Source organism: Acomys russatus, chromosome 21 (assembly GCF_903995435.1).
Source record: "Acomys russatus chromosome 21, mAcoRus1.1, whole genome shotgun sequence".
Classification (NCBI taxonomy): domain Eukaryota; kingdom Metazoa; phylum Chordata; class Mammalia; order Rodentia; family Muridae; genus Acomys; species Acomys russatus.
The window spans coordinates 48,026,716-48,037,395 of NC_067157.1; the positions used below are offsets into that span (position 1 = coordinate 48,026,716).

Consider the following 10,680-nt stretch of genomic DNA (forward strand, 5'->3'; position numbering starts at 1 on the left):
GTGAGTCTGTTTCACCTACCTGTACCATATCCAGTCCCTATGCCCAACCCAGGACATTGGTGTGCTGAACCAGCCTGATAAATCCTTGGAATGTTGGCTGCCCATGTCATCCCCAATCCTCAGGCCTCACCCCAGTTCCTCAGCTTGTACACAGGCCTGGACAGGTGAGTGCCCATGACCTCAGGCTACCCAGGCTATCCTTGCATTCCCAGGCATAGGTAAGGTAGCACTACACGCACAGCAGCCCAAGGTGACCCAGCTGCTTGTCAATTACCATGTTCCCTTGCTTACCACAAAATCTGAATCACTTCCATTCCTCAAATCCAAAATGAACAGTTGGCATCTGAAGGACTGATGCCCAGTCCTCTGACTTAATATGAACTTAGCCAAGCATGGATGACAATAAATCTTGAGCAAACACTTCCACTCAAGAGAGGACAATGAACATTAGACACAGCCAACCACTGAAGGCCATGTGCAGGGATCTCACTGCAAAAGAATAGGAAAAACCAAGACAGTATGCCCCAGTCCAAATCCACCAGTTGCGTGGAAATGTTGTCCAGTTAGAATTACCTCGATGAACACCAGGACATGGAACTGAAAAAACAAACAAAAAAGAAACCCCATAAATTTCATCAAGAAACTCAAAGAACTGAAGATGACAAGAAGAAACAGCTCAATGAACTCAAAAATGATGAACTTGAGTGATGCCCAAGAAAACCCAAGCATGTGGCTGAATAAAATGATAAAGACAACCAGGGATTTGGAAACTGAATTCAGTAGAGATACTGACAGTAAAGATGACAAGCTGAAATAAAGATGGAGTTGAGAGAGTTAGCGATCTGACTGGAAAACACAAGGAAAAACCCTACAAGTCGAGTAGAACAGGCATAGGAGAAAATATTGGTACCTGAAGACAAAGTAGAGAAAGTAGGCCAAGCAAAGAAGATGATGTTTTAAAATACACAAAAGAGACATGAAAGAACTGTGTAGTGCCACATAAAGGCCAGACTTTCACATTACAGACATAAGGCAAAGAACAGAATTTGGAAATGTTGCCTTGAGGGTCCTGACTAATCTGAACAGTGTCCAGCTCCTGCTCTCCTCAGCCCTGCTTCCTAGTACCCATTCTCCAGTTTTCACCTATGAGCTCATTGGTGTGTAGCTGATGGAGCCACTGCACCACAAGGACAAATTCATTCGCTCTCAGTAAATGATGCCAGTGATTTGGCAAACTGCTTTAAGTTGCATCCTAGGCACGTGACTTGCCCCTTCAAAGCCTTGCTAACACTTTCCATTTCCAATTTCTTTGACTTAGACATGATATTTCAATGTGTACTCATTTGTCACTCTTAATTTGCATTTTTAAAACTTTCAGGTTAAGCATCTTTTAACATCAGATGAACATCTGTGTATCTTCTTTTGTGTTTAAGATAGTTGCCCGTGGTCTTACTGGGTCACTCGTCTACCCTTTGGCTTCCAACAGTTCATAGCTTCCATGCAATCCTCGCTCTACCTCAACCTCTCTTTTGTTTTGTAGTTTTCTGATGAGTTCGTCAAGACATGCTTAAACACTGGAAATTGATGTCCTCTACCTGGATATGCTCAGCCTCAGATTTAGATGTGCTTCCTTTCAGTGTGTTCTTTTTCTTGTCAGAGTGGCCAGTGTCCAACCATCTAGAATGCTAATAGTTTCCATATCAGAAAAAAAAATCAAAATTAGAAAATCACACACATGGGGTATTCTACACATCATAGCTGCTTCAATCATAGTATCTAGAACTAGATAATTTTCATTTTTAACTATGAGAAAGGTGAGGCATGCTACTTCCTAAATGCCCAGCAAACAAAGGAGAAGCCACTATTTGTTGGAACTAGAAATGTCTATTATGCATGGACATTTCCCGTTACTCATATCTTTGGTAGGTCCCTGCATCCCAGTCCACTGTTTGTAGATTATTAAAGTGGCATTAGAGTTCTCGAAGGAAATGGAACCAGTAGGAAGTATGTTCCTATTATAAGGGAAATGTATTGGATTGATTTGCATCCAACAGTAGCCAACTGCACTCCAGCCAGATGGGGGAACTTGTAGCTGTTCATTCCAAGAAGCTGATTGCTTCAGAAGCCTCAATCCAAAACTGAAGGCACAAAAAGTTTCCTGGAAGTCTTTGGTATTGCGTCTGCACTGACAGCCTGAAGAAATTGACGTCTGGTTTCAGGATATACTAGTGGGAGACACAGGCACACTCATACTGAAGGGAAGATTTGGATACTTGCATGCACGTGCACACTACCTTCCTCCCTGTTAAGTGGTTCCGATGACATTCACATCAGGTTTTTCTGGCAGTCACTATCCTGTGTGGAGATCCTCTCATGGATGAGACACACGGGCATGCAGAGGTGTGCTTCCAGGTCTTAGGCTTCCTTTAACCCAGTCGGGTTAAGAGGCAAGACTAACCAGTACAAGTCCACTTTTTGCCAAAATACCCAATCGTGTCTCTCTATGCTGTGTTTCATGTTCAAAGAGGATGGTGAGATCTAATTCTGCTGTATGTAATATAACTCTCCCACATACAGCCAAGAAGCCTTTCTAAGAATAGGTGGGTGCCGTGTTCAGAAAGGAAGGCCTACTGAAACATTTCCTCCGGTACAACCAAGCAGGGTCTCAGAAGTTGTTCTACTGCAGTCTGAGGCTTGGGTGGGGGGGGGGGTGGGTCCCTGACTACATATGGAGCTGTTGTAGAGTCTGATGTTTTTCCCAGTGTTGCATAGCACTATTCCCCAAAGCAAAATGATAGCCATCTCCCTAAGAACAGCTGTGTCTGCTTACAAATGATCATCATAGCTGGGCTTCTTGGCTAATGGTATCCTCTCACAGGATGGATAAGGGTGGGGAGGGTCACTGAATATATGTGCAATTCTTGCGTGTAAAGCTTCAAGTGGCCTTGGAGTCTCAGGGAGAGGCTAGGTTATGTAGCCTGAGAAAGACTAGGGAAAGGATCCATCTACATAATTATCAGTAGGCCACCACTCATGCCGAGGGAAGACTTTTCAAGGTGGCTGCCTTGGGGTCCGACAACCCCTATCAGCAACCACTTCCCAGTGCTTTGTTTGTTAAGCAAACAAACTCATTGGTACCCAGGGTGAATTTTGGTGCAATTGTACCACGGTTTGTTGTTGGGCGTTCTGAGGGAGGAGGAAGCCATCATTGACATGCCCGCCACTGAAGGGATTTCAACAACACCCATGTTTTGTGACCATCTTCTCAAAATCAGATTGTGCGCTTGACGTGGTAGGACCCAGTTCCTGTGCAGGGTGCTTAAACGATGATGTATGGATCTAATATAGCTCCTGATGTGGTTTTCAACAAGACCTAACTCATGTAATTAATTTTCAGAAAAGAAAAGCAACAAAATTACAACTGAAAGCATGCTTGAGAATTCCAATACCTCTTTCTTTTATTGACAAATTAGTGTTGAATTACCTAGGAAGACGGGGATAGAATCTAATACAATCTTGTCAACTCAACAGTTTCTAATTACTTGTAATGGCCTAATCTGCATGAATTACCACAATTAGCATAAATATTATAAGGGGGAGACCTGCTGCAATGAAATAAGCTATCTGATAGATGAGAGAACAGAAATTCATGGATTAGAGGTTGGTTCACTCATCCTGGTGTACTGTACCTAAAAACTTCTGTCAATTAACCCTTAGGTGCCTGGCACATTTGCTCCTTCTAGTATATATAGTCCTCTTGATCCTGATAGATACCAAAACACACAGCTACTAAAGAAGTTATCAAGTGGTTGGCAACTGACCACTTTGTGGCAGGGAGACGATTAGGGCCATGTACTAGCTATCCCACTTGCCACCTGCTACTCTGGCCTATGCAACCTTGTTACGCAATGCATCAGGGATGTTTCCACTAAGGCAGCAACAACTAGTTGCTCAATGATGCTGCACTCAGACTCTTGTTATAAGTGCCAGTCAACTGAACTAAAAGAGACCGTAAGACACTCTGATGTAACACCGGAAGAAACTGAAGCCGACAGCGCCATATGCACAGTGATACAGATTCAGTGGAGGAGCAAGGACTTCAATTTCATGTCATAGATAGTTCCTGTCTCTGCGAAGTTCTATAGTCTTTTTTTTTTTTTTTTTTTTTTTTTTGGTTCTTTCAAGGTGAAAATAAAAGCAAATGACAAAATTGAAGGAATGGAATCATTGCATCAGCACTGGGAATAGGGTGTGGATGATTGTGCAACAGATAGTAAGCACCACTAGAGGTAGGAGCATCAGGAGTTCAAGGCCACTCTCAGCTCCACTGTGAGTTTGAGGTTAGCCTGGGCTTCATGAGACCCCCCCATCTCAAGACAAAACAAATATCTGAATACTTGCATTAAAATAAAATAGTAATGGCCACTTGAAAATCACTCTGACCCTCTTCCTTGACAAAATGAGTAAAGGAGAACTAGCTCTCCTGCAAGCTCAGTGTATTAGAATGTGGTGATGACCGTGTGGCTTCTCTTCCTGTACCTAAAGTATTGTTGGCGTGGTATTAGTAATGCTGGAACTTTGTTAAATACTTTTTTCTTTCAGCATAAAGTAGAATGTCAGTTGCCAGAATTAATCTTTTGTAACGATAAAAAAACAAATGACTTTTGTAGTAGGGAAATCACATCTCTCTTAAATCATGCCATTTGGAATATTATTTTTTTTTTACTATTTATTTATTTATTATGTATACAGCATTCTGCCTGCAGACCACAGGAGACGGTTGTGAGCCACTATGTGGTTGCTGGGAATTGAACTCATGACCCTTGGAAGAGCAGTCAGTGCTCTTAACCTCTGAGCCATCTCTCCAGCCCCCACCATTTGGAATATTATAAGCGAAGCTCATACCCATCATATTATGATCCTACAAGACATGAATAGCACATGTGCTGTACAACACTCTACAAATTAAAGGATATTATTGGTCTGGAACAAGGCCTCTGGCTTCTGCTGCACGATCATTACTGGAGCCTCACTGGGACTCCTCTGGGATATCCTGTTGTTGTCCTGTGTCATGGAGATCCTGACCATTTGTAAGCAAAGATGTGTAGACAAAAAAGGTATAGTGTGGGACACACTGTGACACACGACAGCTTCCATGACAAGACTTTTTTCTCTGTTGGAGAGGAGGTAGCAAAGGTAGAGGGAAGGTATGAAGGGAGAGGGACATGAGAGGGATTGGGGTACATGATGTTAAATTCACAAAGAACCAATACAAAAGCTTTTTAAAAGAATATTATTGGGATGGGGAGATGGGTCAAGGGTCAAAGCACAGCAACCTGTGGTTGTAGCACTCTGAGGGCAGAGGCAGGGGATGTTTTGTGCAAACTGGCTACCAGACAAGCTTTATTGACAAGATATGGGTTTAACTGGGAGACTCTGGCTGAATTTATATGGTGCACAGCAGTGCAAGAAGACAACCAACATCAATAGTAGGCCATTACATGCATGAGCAAACACATGCACCTGCACACACAAACATGCATATTCATATATATACACAGCACATATGCATACATGTTAGGATAAAAAAAGAGCATTGTTGAAAAGTTGCAAATTAGGTAATCACCTTAGCTTTAATAACAGTCTCATATGTGTGTGTACACACATGTGAATGCATGTTTATGTTGTACACATTTGTATGTGTATACATATGTGTATATGTGTGTGTGTCTATGTATAAAGTAAATCTGTCCATACTTTGACACCTAGCTTTTTAGAAATTAGAAAATCTACATGGAAAAAACTAAAAATAGTAAATGAGAAAAACATGGGATTGATCATCAATAAACTCCAGCAGGTAGAAGTATATTACAAGTATCATTATTCCGATTTGGTCCTATATTTTTTAATTCACCTACCTTCATATAATTCAGCTATGCATATCACCAAATTAAACAAAATAATTGTCTAGTACACTTTGCTGTCGTTGGCTGATAATTATTTTATTCTTTGACACTCACTTTTACCTAATCTGAATTCAAGTTGCCAGGCTTGAACACCAAGTGGCAATCAGAGCTATCTCCCCAGCCATGGTACAGAATTTTTGAGCGTACATTTTGATGAATGCTATGCACATGAAAACCATTGCAAGGACCACACAGAACAAAGCACGTGCTATCCCTAGCACACCACAAAGTGGTCTCATGCAGTCTCCCAGACAAGTCTTATCTCTCACCCCATAGCAACCACAGTACAGCAAAATGTGAAATTTTATACTTCACAGTCATAAATGGAACCACGTACAATGTAGCCTCTTGGGGCTGATTTTATCCTTGAACTGTTATGACAATGACATGGCTCCTTCAAGTAGCAGCAGGTCTACTTGATAGTCATGCAGGTCTCCACTGAACAGAGTTACCACCATTTAACTGTGCATTATACTATTGATTGGTTGTTTGAATTTTGATGTTGTCATGAGGAAGCTACAACATACCACACACATGTTGCATATGTGTTTTGTGCATTTGTCTTTAGGTGGATACATGCACTCCTTTCCCTTTACCACATTTGGTATGTTTTACAGCATGTCTCATAAGCAGACATGTATGAGACTATGCACATTTGCATCTGGGTCAGAAGATACGCAAAAAATTTAGTATTATCCAACATTCAAAACCAGTTTCCAAAATATTTGTTCCAATAAATGTTCTTAGGGCTTCATAGAAGTGGCTCTGGTTGCATGAGGCTCTTGTCAAGATTCTATAGTTTGGACATTTTAATCACAACCATCCTCTGAGATGTGTGGAAGAAGCACATTGTGCCTATTTTTATCAATATTTAGGTTCATTTCTCAGCTCTTTATTAGGCAACTGGTCTGCAGAACATAATCTAAGGCACATAGCAACAATTATTACAGTGACCATGCACTGGGCAATTTTCTGTTCCAAAACAAGAAGCCACTGCCCAACAAAAAAATCAACATAGAAATTAACTTTTATTAGCTTTATTTTCCATATCAAATCACCACAGAACAGAATTCTCATATCTTTTTATTTGTTTATTCTTAAGTTTTCATTTTCTCACTGGCAATTTCAGGAACGCGTATAATATGTTTAGATCTGCGTGTCTACGTGCTCCCACACACACACACACACACACACATATGCCTCCTGGACACCTCTCTGTGGGTTCCAAACAACCCCAGACTTTCTCAGGTGCCCAGACAAAGGGACAAAGAGACAAAGGGAATTTTAGTTCTGTGTCTTTACCAGGAGCTGACTTGTCAAGGCCAAAATGGGGCTGGAGCCGGTACCTAAAAGAAGAGTCAATATTGCCGCTTCTGGGGACCTTACTGGTCCCCCTGGGCTGTGGTTATCAATCCTTCAGCAACTGTTTTTGGGGTACCCTGTGTTCTCTCTGTCAATATTGCCTGACTTAGCTCTCTGCTCATCTTCACTAGTTTTCCATCTGCAAATAGCATATACATCGCTGCAGTTTTTAATAAATTTGCTTGGCGTAAGTTATCAGCTTATGCAAACCCTCTTGTTCCCAGGTATTGCTCTGATCTTCTTGCACTTAATTCTCATTCAAAAGGGCAAATAGAAGAGACACCAAAAGTGGCTGAAGAGAAGGAACAGGACAGGAGCCAACTATGGATGTCCTCTGAAAGACTCCACCCAACAGGGGATCAAAGCAGATGCTGAGACTCACAGCCAAACTTTGGGCAGAGCGCAGGGAATCTTATGGAAGAGTTGGGGGATAGAAGAACCCAGAGGGGACAGGCGCTCCATGTGAAGACCAACAGAGCCAACAAATCAGGGCTCGAGAGTGGGGGTGACGTGCAGAAATGGATGCACCAACCACAGACTGTGCATGGAAAGGACCTAGCCCCCTCTCCCACTCAGATGTAGCAGATAGGCAACTCAGTCTCCATGTGGGTCCCCTATTAAGGGGAGCAGGGGCTATCCCTGCCATGGACTCTGTTGCCTGCACTTTCATCACCTGTGCACCTGGCCACAGAGGATGCAGACAGTTCTGATGAGACTTGATAAGCTAGGGTCAGTTGGTAGCAGAGAAAGGTTCTCCCTCTCTGAAGACTAGGGGAGGGGAATGAGGAGTAGAGGGAGGGAGGGTGGGACTGGGAGGAGAGGAGGGAGAGGACTACAATTGGGATGTAAAGTGAATAAATTTTTTAAATTAAATTTTTTTCTCATCTTCTTTATTCCTCACTTCAGTCTTCACACTCAATCAACACTTTACCATTTTTTGATTCCTGCTGAATCTAGACAACCCTCCACCCCCCTCCCAACTTCATTTTATCATCATCATCATCCTCTTTCTCTTCCTCCTCTTTTCCTTTTATAACCCACTGGTCTGTTTAGTGATGGCCATAATGCAATGAGTGCCAGGCACCAGCCACTGGGGCATGGGCCACCTACTTCAGAAAAAAAAATAATAATTCACACTCCTCCAGCAGACATTTCATTGATGAGTCTCAGTCCAGCTTTTTTCTAATTACTTTTCTTGTATTCAGAATCAAATGCTCTTTACTATGTTGTTAATGTGCTAATCGACACTGCCTAGATTTCTGTTTACCTAGAAACTTTGGCACTATCCATATGCTGGCTTCATTTGTGGACATTTTTATCAATTACATTTATTCTTGGACAATTTGATACACGTATAAAATGCATTCTGATTGCCCTCCCATCCTCTTTAATCTGCCTCCTACCCTCTCACTCCTCTTTCTCCTTTCAACTCCCTTTCCTCCACTTGTGCCTTTTGTACCTGGGTTTTTTTGTTTTGTTTTGTTTTTGTTTTTGTTTTTGTTCTTGCTCTTGTTTTCTGTGACCCAACAAATTGAATTAGAGCCATCTGGGTGCCTACAGGTTCAAAATTATCCCATGGATCCTACTGGGCTCACAGGTAGGCACACCACTGATTGTAATGACTTCCCTTCTCACAGACTTACTAACATTTTATAGAAGATATCTTGGGATAATCAACATCAAAATTAGGTTTCCTGCACATAAAATAAAACCTTGAGAGTGTCTGCTTCTTCTAGAGCTGGTCAGAAAGTATGGATTATCTCTCATACAAATAATTTTCTCTTTCTCTCTCTAGGCTGATGATCTCAGCAAGAAGGATCTCATTTTCAGCCATACCTGCTTCAGCAGCAATTGTTTTCCTTGGGCCTTCGTACTGGTCCAGACAGTCATAACTACATCTAAGATCTGAACCTGGCAGGCTGTGACCATTGGATGATGGCATGATGGCACCTCCATTTCCTCATCTGAAAATGGAGACAATAAAATAAAAGAATACCTCTGGATTTTGTTGTGAACGATAAAAGAGTTGAGCTATGTGAGGCCCTTAGCACACTGCCCAATGTAGACGAAACAGCACTTACTGCTATTATCCACTATCTTCTGGTGGCAATTTCAACAATTTACATTCTTTCAGAAAATGTATTTCATCAAATTAAATTGCACAATATGAGCAGAGTTGTCTCATTTGCATTTTTAAATTCCCTTCATGTCTTTGTTGTTTCCCATTAACATGTTTTATGTTTTATTTAGTGGCATTCTGCTTCCTTTTCTTTAACAGTTAAATTTTTTATGATCTATTTTCACCCCCCAAAGAATTCACATGAGATTTATTTGTTATTTTTAATAATTTTTATTTCCTAATTTATTATTGTCTCCTTGATTTTTACTTATTTCCTTTTGCTTTATTTGGATTTTCTATGACTTTTCTAAAAACTTGTGTTGGGCATTTATTTTACTGTTTGTTTTTTTAATCATTTATCACGGATTTCATTTTCACTAAATGATTATTTTAAAAAGTTTTTTAATATCTTGGTTTTCTTGCCACATAGTTTCCATATTTTCTTGTAGATATGGTTTGATTCTTTTCCTTATGAGTTCATTAACCCATTTCCATTTTATCAATTGGTTACTTTTCTGTTATTTCTGTACCATCCACTCTAGTTACTTTAATCTCATTACTTTTTTGGGGTGCTGTATGAGCAGCTTTACTCATTAATTTTCATTTTGGATGTAGGCGTTTACACATAGACATACAAATAATACCACATTTTATATGTAGGATATAATTTATTCATTGTATAATCAATGGCACAACTGATATTTTGGTTTTCATACTTTTTCTTAGTTTGTTTCTCTATTAATCATGTGTTGGGGAACATATTTCCCAGGAAATGTTACTTATTACTTCATTTGCCAGTTTTTAAAACATAGGTTTCAGCCACAGAGAAAGTGAAAACAATACACGTTCAGTATTCTCCACTACTCTCCTCTTCTCTGTTTCACATTTTTCTGTCTTTTGACATCTATCACCATTATCTCATTTGTTTTGTCTCTGTCCCACTGTTAAGTAAATCCATGTCTCACTATAACCCTTCACTCGGGTCTTTTTATTTCTCTTAAGTTGTTTTTGTTGTTGTTGTTGTTGTTAAATCTTGTCTTTAAGGAAATTCAGCAGAACCACAATACTTCCTATCTGTCTAGATTCTTGTTTCCCCACTGTCTTTTTGTCTGGATTGCACATGGCCGGATGTATTAATACATTCATGCTGTTTGAGGTGGTCTTGTAACACCATCCGACTCCTTAATGACCACTCCTGTCTTAGGCTTTTCGTTTCTTGTTTGTTGGTCACTT

At 40.6% G+C, this 10,680-nt stretch overlaps 1 pseudogene; it reads right to left on the reverse strand.

Annotated features, from left to right (window-relative positions):
• The window catches only part of LOC127205168 (zinc finger SWIM domain-containing protein 1-like), a 29,752-nt pseudogene extending 20,482 nt beyond the window's left edge, over positions 1–9,270 (reverse strand).
• Positions 9,271–10,680: the final 1,410 nt, after the last annotated feature.